Consider the following 10738-nt stretch of genomic DNA (forward strand, 5'->3'; position numbering starts at 1 on the left):
GAGAGAGAGAAAGAGAGAGAGAGACAGAGAGCCCCGACGCTGGCTGCTTTCCTCAGACTCTCCAAGGAGGCAGAGATGGAAACAGGATGAACCTGGCGGGGAGTTGCTTCACAGGAAAGTGCCTCTGGGGTGTCGTTACCCACTGGCATCAATACCAGAACCGACTATTTTGGTTGGGAAGGAGGCAGAGAGACTTTCAATGTTTTGTCGATGCTTGAGGATTACGGACCCTGGCTGTAACGGTTTGGATAGCTACCTACTTATTTCTTTCCTGCCCTCCTCTGCCATAGCTAACGCAGCTTTTTATTATCATTTCATTACCCATACTCAAATTCTCTCAAAAATGTCAAAATAGGCTTTCGCCCTGTCGGTGAAGATGTTTTTGTGGCGTCGTGCTTCGCCTCCGTTGGACGCAGGTGCGCTTAGATTCACAAACCTGTGGCCGGGCGCTTCTCTGACACTACGCTACGATATTCGGATAGCCGTTATTTTTCGTGTTTCGCTCTATTGCGCATGCCCCGTGTGAGATCCGGAATGCTGCCCCGACGCGACTCCGCTTCGTCCTGGCCGCGATGTAGCAGAGGCAGCAGCAGCGGAAAGTGGAGAGGAGCGGAGGACTGAATGAGAGAGAGAGACAGAGAGAGGGGGGGGAAAAAAACATGCGCTGGCAAAAGTGGCTTCACCAAAGGATTTGACCCGAGATCCTTCGCGAAATAGACAACAGTGTCACGAAGTGAAGAATGTCAGGGACACCACATGCGGAGGCTGAAGGAGTAGTCTCCAAAGTAAAAGTGAAAAAGGAGATCAAGACCATCGTGGAGAATTTGGAAACCATCCTGGGAGACCTTAAGGATGTGGCAAAGGAGCTCAAAGAGGTACATTCTTATTCGTGCTGAAGATGAGTGTTTTGGTATTATTGTTTCTTACTCTCCAGGTTAAGGATGCTTTCTTAGGATATTTTTGCCTTACAAAAGATGGGAGACTGACGTCCACTTAACTGTGGCCTGAATTGTGCTCCTCCTCCTCCGCCCCCATGCCCAGGGATGCATGTGATCATTATGGCCAACATGAAAGACATTTGGCACATGAGGGTGTAGGGGTGCGAAATGACAGGACAGCTCCTTCTTCATCCTGACTCACAAGCCATGATGAAAGTGAGAAAATGTAATCACAATTAATATTTAATGGACAAGTTGGTCCAACCACAGAGGGACTTTTTGCATTGCGTTTCATCATCTAAATGCAGGCTGTTGTTCGCTGGGAATTGTCTCCTGCTAGATAATAGGAATGCGTTTTCATCTCTTTTAAGGTGTCTCTCGCTGTCTTTTTTATTATCTTTCACTAATCCCAACCAATCACTCTGTGTGTCCGTTGCCTTCCCTGTTAAAAAATCTCAACTCTTGAAGCTCAAGGGCGTCTCCAGAAAGTTTTTCAAAGGTGTGGCGGGACACAAGTGGGTTGGGTCAAGCGGAGCTGGGGATGAGTGATAGCAATATGAAGCCTCCATTCCCTCAAAAAATGACATAAAAATAAGAGATGCTCGAGTTAATCAGGAGATTTTCCCTTCTTCGACTTAAAAATACAATTCCTTTTTACTTATTTGTTAAACACACATTTTCTGCCTACAAATCCATCAACCGACTGCGTACACCTGGACCCACTTCTTTTCTAGTTTAGGAAAAAATCAAATAAACATTAGGACGCACAGGGTGCACCGTTTGCAGTTTTTTTTTTTCTGATTGTCGATTACCAATCTTTAACAATTTTGGCCGATACCATTTTTTTTTTTTTGTCTGAAATGTCACTGAGTTGGCAAACAGTGGGTTGACTATTGTTACTGGCAAACTTGCAGACATGACCTGGTGGGCCAGTCTATCAGTCAAACCTCTCTCACTGGAGAACAGAAGAGGACAGTGGTTGATTTTTAGACCTTTGTTGATGTAGACAAGATTGGTGGGTAAGATTGGCTTCATATCAAAGTACCGGCGGATCGCTTAAGGAAATCAGAGTCGATAAATCTGTGCACCCCTAGTTGCAGTGAACACCTCGTGGCTGCACTGGATCGACGTTGGATCACATTCAAACCAGAAACAAACTGCTCTTGAGTTTGAAACGCACAGAGAACACCTCCTCCAAATGGTCTCAATACAGTTGTTTTGGTTTGCGCCCTGCGTTCACAGCTATATAAACAAACCGGACCAAGGGGGAAAACAATCAGTTTGTTTTAAACTAAAAAATCTCTGGTGAAAACACCCTAAAAGTTGCAGAACAGGAGTGTGAGTTGTGCTCCCTTTCTTTCCTATTGGATTCAAAACTTGAACCTTTATCAAACAGGTAAAAAGTTCAAGATAACTGGCAATTCACATCTGCAAGGAAGAGTCTGATCTGTGTGACTTTAGTGAGAGTAAATTAGAGATAGAGAAATCCAAAATTCCTTCCTTTTCAGATCAATGGTAACAGTAACACTTTTCAGTGTGAAAGTTGTTACTGTGGGAAGAAGACTCGAAGTTAGCCATTCAGGTGTTTAAAGGTTAAGTTATAGCAAGCATAAAGGCACAAAAGGCTGTACTATTGTAAAATCTAAATATATGACCTTATTTCAAAAGGTATAAACATTCAGGCTGCTGCAGCAGATAGCATGGCCTCAGTTATTTATTTATTGTGTTGCTTTTTTTTTTTTTTTTGCTTGTTTCCTTCCAAACTCTTTTGGGTATAAAAAGGTCTGGTACAGGACTTGAACTTGCACCCACCTTGGCAATGCTTCAGTGAATAAGGGTTGGAGTGTTCTGACATAGAGCCAACTGAAAGTATCACTAAAAAAAAACAACAGCTTTTCTATTATTTTGAGTCATCAGTTTCTGTCTTTATTGGGATATTCTGGATTTGGAAATGTTCTCAGGCTTTTGGAGATCTCAGTGAGGATTTAAATTTTTAAGAGAACAAACACAGATAGTACTGTAAACCACTTTAATCATGCTGAGATGACATGCTATAGCCAGTTTGAAATGTGAACATAATAGTAAAGTAGTAATAGTAAAAGGCTGAAAAAAAAAAGATTTTGACTACTGTTTTTAAAACTTTGTAATCTGTCAAAGCTTTACAGGAGAAGAGATCTAAATTTTAACCCATTGAAACATACACTCTCCTATTTTAACATTATATGAATAAAAAATGTGCGTATATGGTTTTGTGGCCTCCTTGGTGGCACCCCTGTCCACTATCTTATGCATTAAGAGCTCAGGGATGAAGAGATAGAGATGCTAATAGGGACTCACACATTTGGCTCTGGGTTTATACTTTATATTTAATTTGAATTTTAAATATTTATACTGCAGACTATTCTCACCGAGTCCCTCTGTGACTTGTTTTCTGGTATCAAATCAGTTCTTCTGATTCCAGTCATAGAATCGCTGGCTGCCACCCCGGTTGTAATCAACCTGCAGTCGTTGTTGGTCTTATGTTTGCATTCCAGCACTGGGTACACACCAGGCATCTGTCCCAAACCTTTCACCTTAACATGACAAGCTGTCATTCTAATGAAATCTTATTGCATACAGCCTCTGCTTCCTGCATTATGGATTATGGACTCAACAGCATCTGCCTCCCTGCATCCCTTTTCTCCTTCTCCCTCTTCTTTTCCGTTTCTTTTTTTTATCTCCCCCTCTCACAGTTTGAGATTAATAAAACTTATTTTGTCCTTTTCAGCAGTTTACAATCTATCACAGCAGGCATCAGAGTTAAATGACAACAGGAGGGCATTGTAATCTGTCTATTGTAATCTTCGCTGATGTGCCCTTTTCTTTTATTTTCCCTTTCTTGTTTCTTTTATTATTACTTTTTTTTTTTCTTCCTTGCAGGAAATTGTATAGAGGATCAGTTATTCTGACACCGCTCACACATTAAACACAGGGCTGGAGGGGATGTTACTATCAAAGCCAGTGTTTGGGGCATAATCCGTTTGAAATGCGTTTATCTGTTAGAACTCGCAGACAGGGCTGGAGCTAAGTCTGGCTCTGAGGAAGGACCCTGCTCGGATGCTTGGCACAGTGGCCCAGGCTGCCTGGCCTACAGCGGGGGCTGCACACTGGGATACCGGTATTACCTCTTGTGTGTGTCCCAACAAATTATCCACTTAAAGACTCCATGAAGAGTTAAGCTCTCTCCACTCGTTTTATTATTTTCGTCTCTCTACTTCGTCCCTTGTCCCTCCGTTTCTCTTTTGACCACCATTAGCAAATCTGGACAAGCATTCAAACCCCACAGGTCAATAAATACTCTGTGCTATTCTTGACAACATAGCAATAAGTGCATGATTTGAAGGAAAATCCATATATTTGTGTTCATTTCAAGGGGTCTGGCATTGAAGCTGTGAAACTATAAAGGCATTCATGCCCTATAACAATTTTTTTTTTCTCAATATTTTGTCATTTTGCAACCGCAAACTTTAACTCTAAGCAGGGCGTAACCGCAATGTAGAAGTAAAAGGATTGCATGATTTGAAAAAATTACTTATAAAAACCAAACCAAAAAAGAGCATAGTTTTATGTGTGGATGTGCATACATAAAATTCAGCACAGGCAATTATTTTTTGGTCTTTGTGTTCTGCTGGTAGGTGAACCGTTGGGCCAGTCTAAGGTCTTTTTAACTCTGTTCAGTTCAGTTCATTTAAATAGTGCCAAGTCACAGCTCAAGGCAGTTTACAAAAACAAGTTGTTTCAATTTATTCATAGATACATCCTAGGTGACGGTAGTTATCAAACAGTGCATTAAGTTCAGTTCACTATTCAAACACATTAAAACAGTTTTCTTTCTGAGAAAACCCAGCAGATTGCACCGAGTCATTGACTTTTAGCTTTCACTCCTCCTGGACGAGCACGTAGTGACAATTGCCTGCATTGTGTCGATGACTTTAAAGCAATCCCTCATTCTGAGCATGCACGTAGCAGCAGTGGAGAGGAAAAACTCCCCTTTAACAGGAAGAAGCCTCCAGCAGAACCAGAACCTGGCTCAGTACGAGCGGTCAAATCTGAATGGGGATTTGAGAAGACACAGCAGATACACACAAAGAAAAATAGAGGAACTGATGTAGGAGTACTTTCTACGTTAAAAAAAAGTTAATAGCAGGAGAGGGAAAGAGTTTAGTTGTTGGCAAGCAGCATTGTCTCAGTTTATGCCTCCTTCCAGGAAGCCGGCAGAGCCAAACAGAACGCCAGAACAGATGTATCTTCTATGTAGAGAAAAAAAAAAAAAAACATAAAGTTAACTATTGAAATAACAGCAAATAATGCAAATTGGAAAGTAGCAGAAGAAGAAAGTAGCGGAGTGAGGAAAAGTGGTCAGATTGTCCTCCAGCGGTCTAAGTCTATAGATGTATAACTATGGAGATAGCCCAACTTGGCAACATATCTGTGTTTTTAACTAAGATTTATCTAAAAGAAACGTTTTAAGCCTAGTCTTAAAAGTAGACAGAGTCTCTGCCTCACAGACTAAACCTGGGAGAGGAGCCTGATAACTGAAGGATCTGCCTCCCATTCTACTTGTAGAGTTTCTAGGAACCAGCAGTAACCCTGCAGTCTGAGAGCAAAGTTCTCCGTTAGGAACACGTGGAACAATCAGATCTCTGATGTTTGATGGGATATGAGATTCCTTTCTGGATTTAACAGGGACTCAATTAATGGAAGCTAAATTAGGAAAAATATTGTTTCTTTTTCACTTGAATCAGAACTTTTGCTGCAGCGTTTTGGATCAGCTGGAGGCTTTTAACTTCATTTTATAGATTATAAACAATTACAGTAGTCCAGTCTTGACGTAACAACCGCATGAACTAGACTTTGAGCATCACTCCTGGACAGGATATTTTCTAATGTTGCAGCCTCTTTTAGGCTTTTATAAAGGTTTTTCCCATATTTAACTTAATCCATTGTCTTATCAGCTTAGACCAGGTTTCCTTTCCCTGCTGAAGAAAAACATCACCATGTTTCACCATGCTGTGTACAGGACATTATCCACTGTTAGTTTTCTGCCACATATTGCTTTGTCACACTGTTTTTATCCATTGCTCCTTGTTTCTTAATAAACTTCTGAACAGCGTTGTTTATACTGATATTAATCTTACACAAGTGGACTCTATAATTGCGCCACTCATGATGACAGCATGTTGGAATAACTTTGTTACCTTAGTTCTGATTTGTTATTTTTGGAGGCTATAGTTCATAATTTTTGGGGTTGAGGCATTACATGCTTGGATAATTATTCCCTCTGGTTTTGGATGCTGTGCAGTTGGAAGGACTGTTGCTCTTGCTTTTATATTTTTTGACAGTTGAGTTGTAAATTTGTGTAACCCTGCCAACAAGGTATTGTTTTGCAACCAGAGGGCTCTTTAGATTTAAGACTGACTGCTACCAGAGAGGAGCTACAACATTTAATTCCCCTTTTTGATAAATCATACTTTTGAATTGAATAGAACTAAGTGATGTATGATTTACATATTTAGAGGTTTTTGTGTAAAAGGTGCAAAATATAAATGCATGACATGCTTTTCAGATTTTTTTATTTGTTTTGTAAGGAAAACCATGTACCCTTTACCTTCCACTTTATATGTATGTGCTGGTGTGTGTTGTACGAAGAGAAATCCATGTGAAATACATTGAAATTCATAAATGTCAGGGGACAAAATGTCAAAAAAGTTCAAGGAGCGTTCACCCTGTTGAAAGGCTCCGTAGACATTTTGTCCTGAAGTTCTTCTCTTTCTAGTTCTTGCAAAGTCAGGCAGTGATTATTAAAATATTCAGTTCTGTGTATCAAAGCAAAACAGCTATAAAAAAAAGGGGGTTGGGGGGAATAAACAATTTAATTCAAGAAGGAATATTTTGGGTGGACTTTTAAAAATGGTTACAAAACAAAAAGTCAATATTTCTGAAAATCAGAGTAGTTAAGTAACTATTATTAATTCCTATCCATTGTGGTTGGACAGTGTTTGTTATAGTATACATCTGTAGCGCCACCCAAATGTATTGGTGTTTCAAATAGTTTATGCATTCTAACAAGGTTCCCATGGCCGTTGAAATAGATACATAGGACCAGTTCTCTCTACAGAACAAAAGTATTAAGTTACTGCACTGATGGTAGTTTTGTTTTAAAATGTTTTTCATGTTTTGGCCAATAACAGCAAAGCTGCAGCAGTACGAGAACGTCCTACATGAATCAGGAAGGGATTAAAGCACCCGTTTGATTGCTTTGTGGAGGTTGGAAGGTACTAACACCTACTAAAGCTCAAGTCCCCGATAACCTTTAAATAGATGAAGTGAGTAATCTATGGATGAATGTGTAGGTAAATGTGTAGATAAACTTATCAATCATCATGTCCCAAAAACATTTGTAGGTCTGTAAAGAAATCGTTGATATTTCTATGTCAGCTTTAATGGCAAACTAAAGTCCTCTGTCTTTGGTATCATCTATATTTCTTATTTCCAAAGGGTCCAGATAAAATCCAATACACATTTCTGCTGCATTTTTCAACCAATTTTCCAGTTTTCCTTATTATACACTTGTATTCATTGCCTCTCCTCCTAATTGTTTTCCGCAGTGTTCTCTGTATTCATAAATTATATAACATTCAGAGATAACAGATTCATTCTGTTACTTAAGCAGTTCTTCACTGTGCCGACTTTGCAACAGACTGCCAGCCTATTGATTTTTCATATCTTTTTGCCCTCTGTTTTCCTCCCAAGCTCTCTTCTTATATAAATGATCGCTTTTATGCCTTTTTATTTTGCATTGGAATTTATGCTCTATATTATCGAAGTCACCACTCAGGAAGTTGTCCAGTAGATTTTGCTATAAATTATATACGTATTTAATGGCTCTTGTGTGTGCTTACAGTTGACGTATAGTGAGGAAGAAGTCTTAACTCATACTTTACGCTCTGTTTTCTTTGGACTTTGGTTTGTTTTTCTCTCATTTTCAGTGCCTTGTCTGGATGTTTTTCAGAGGAATGTCTAATTTTCTGTTTGTCAAGCATCTTAACTCTGACCTATGAGTCATTCAGGCATGAAAAAGCTCCTTAAATTCAAGGGACGGACCAGGGCTGTGTCTACACATAACAGACAAATAAGCATTTAGATAAGCACCTAGCTGACAGGCTGTTACAAAAGCAAGATGTGTTACCTTTTGTTCTAGCTGAATCTGTAAGAACGGCTATGGCAATACAGTTTTACTCACATAAAGCTGTATTTTAGTGCCATCAAGGTGATTCCCAGGCAGCTTTTAGCTAAAAGCTTGGCATGCAGTAGATGACCTGGAGGATGATGAATCTCTCAGGTCTTTGCTGGAATCTGTTCTGTCTCTTAAGGACATCACTTTTAGAGACTGTTCATCTCCTCTAGGTAGTGTTTTAACACCTTTGTCCGCATTTTGTTCTCTTGCCTTAAACATCTTTGAATTTTATGCAGAAAGAATTATTTAAAAAAAAAAATCCTATTTTACATTTAGTGCATACAGCTGAGTGTGCTGTTAGTTGTGTTGAGTCTGGGCCACATTCATTCATTGTCTTTTTTTCACCTTCTGTCACATTACAACTACAAACTTCAATGTAACATATCAGGATTTTCCATCATTAACCAACACAAAGTAGCTCATAGAAGTAAAGTGGATGCAAAACCACACATGGCACAGTATATTGAATAACAGTCGACATCCCGTTATCAGTCTGTGTAATTTTGTAGTCGCAAACAGCTTTGCTCACTGCATATTTATAGCATATTAGGCCATTTAAATGAACTAGCAACCCTTAATACCTAAAATAGTTATATTCCTTTAGTGGCTGTGACACTAGAGCTGATTGTGAAGTTCTATTTTTGATGTGCAAAGATGGTAGAGATACACCTCCAAAACTAGCACCTGTAATAGTTATATAAAATATTGACCTTGGGTATTTCTTTTACATAAGATCCTGATATGAAACATGGAAGGTTGTGGCTGTAGTGCCACAAAAAGAAAATCCCCAAAGTCCCAGGGCGTATGAACAGTTTTGTAATCTCAGTACCTGTGACCTGAACTCCCAAACTGACACATAGATCTTCTCGGTGTCACCAGGTTGTTCACGACATCGACACCCTGACTGGAGACCTGCAGTTGGAGGAGGACGGACTGACCGACAGCTCGAAGACCGACACGCTCAACTCCAGCTCGAGCTCCACCACTACCACCACAACCGCGTCCAGCCTGGAGAAGCTGAAGCTCTTCCCCGAGGACTGCATCTTCAAGACGCAAGTGCCAATGAGTCCGGTACCCATCCATCAACCTGGAGTTCTGACGGTCCTCAAGAAGCCACACCCGCCGCCGCCACCGCCGAGACACACCACGCTGAGAACGGAGGAACACAACATCAAGAACCTGCCTCATCCGACTTTGGTCTTATCAGGGAATATGTCCAAGGCTAATGGGTCTTTGTTGAGGAACGGTGGCGTTTTCCCGCTGAAACCAAATAAGGATTTATTCTCCTCCACTCCGTGCTTCATTTCAGGAGAGAGCGAGATGCAGGAATCGGGTCTGGTTCCTACGCTGCCCAGGCCGATGCCGCTTCTCCGGCATGAGAAAAACAAATGCCCCAAGGCTCCAGGCAGGGAGCACCGGGAGAGAGAGCGGGTCCGTTTCAGCGAGAAGGTCCAGTATCACGGCTACTGCCCAGACTGTGATCTGCAGTACGACGTGGACGACGCAGAACTCCACTTACAGGCCGAGCTGAGCGACTTACGGCTCAGCCCGGTTCACTGCTGCTCCTCCTCCCCTCCTCCTCATCCTCTCCCTCTCCCTCATCCACTGATGTTGGAAAATGGAGGGCTCTCAGTCAGCCACAGTTTCCCTCCAACGACACACACGCCACCACCTTGTGTGCCTCCTCACACACCTTCCCTAAAGCCCCATAAAACAATTCTACGCAAAACAACCACCACCACGGTTTGACCCCGATAGGTCTCAACTTAAACATTGTTGAAAAAGATTCCTAGTGTTTTCTACTCGAGTTGAACTTTGGATTATCCAAACAAAGAGAGAGGAGAGGGTTTGGAAACAGAAAAAGTGGATAAAGTGAAAAGGAATGGCAAGAAGGCAACGCTGAGACGCAAAACAGCAAGATCAGGGAGAAGTGGTGAGTGTGTGTGCATGTGCGATTGTGTTTGGCAGGAAGGGGAAAGGGAGGAAGAGCAAATGCACGTGTGCATCGATGCATGACTGCAAGTGTGTCATCTTACGAGATTTATTCATGTGTTTATGGATACACGCATTAATAGGCAGTGAATTCTGCGTGAAGAAAAAAAAAAAAAGGATCAGGGAATATTCAAAAAGTCGACCCAAAACAGTGAAACTGCATCTGCGTCTCTCAGGAGAATCTCGTTACTAGCAAGTCTCAAAGTCAGGAAGTTGTTTCTTCGAGGGGGCCGTCATTAATTCATGTCTTTCTGGATGAAACAAGGACACCTTCTTCCTTCATGTTCCAGCCAACAAATTATCTCATTTCAGACACATAAGCTCAGTGGCAGTCAGACGTTTGCATACATTCAACCTCAGGGTGGATCTTGTAGCAATTGGGCATTTTATTAGTTAGTTTAGCTGATCTTATTTCAGGTGGGAAAGATGGTACAACATCAAACTTTAATGGTAAGAATTTTGTAGAGGTGTGCCGATCGATCGGTCACCGATCATAATCGGGCCGATTTTCGTGAAAAAGTGCATGATCGGT

The 10738-nt window shown here is 41.1% G+C and overlaps 1 protein-coding gene across 3 annotated transcripts in view; it reads left to right on the plus strand.

Moving 5' to 3' along the window:
• Positions 1-10738, plus strand: part of pheta1 (PH domain containing endocytic trafficking adaptor 1) — a 36066-nt gene continuing 25328 nt past the window's right edge. For all 3 annotated transcript variants that reach the window (XR_001424446.1, XR_001424447.1, XR_001424448.1), the window contains exons 1-2: positions 1-875; positions 9094-10147. The gene's annotated coding sequence lies outside the window, so the exon portion shown is untranslated. The remainder of the gene's footprint in view (positions 876-9093; positions 10148-10738) is intronic.

Source organism: Poecilia latipinna, unplaced genomic scaffold (genome assembly GCF_001443285.1).
Source record: "Poecilia latipinna isolate Pla-1442-1.1 unplaced genomic scaffold, P_latipinna-1.0 Scaffold119, whole genome shotgun sequence".
NCBI lineage: Eukaryota > Metazoa > Chordata > Actinopteri > Cyprinodontiformes > Poeciliidae > Poecilia > Poecilia latipinna.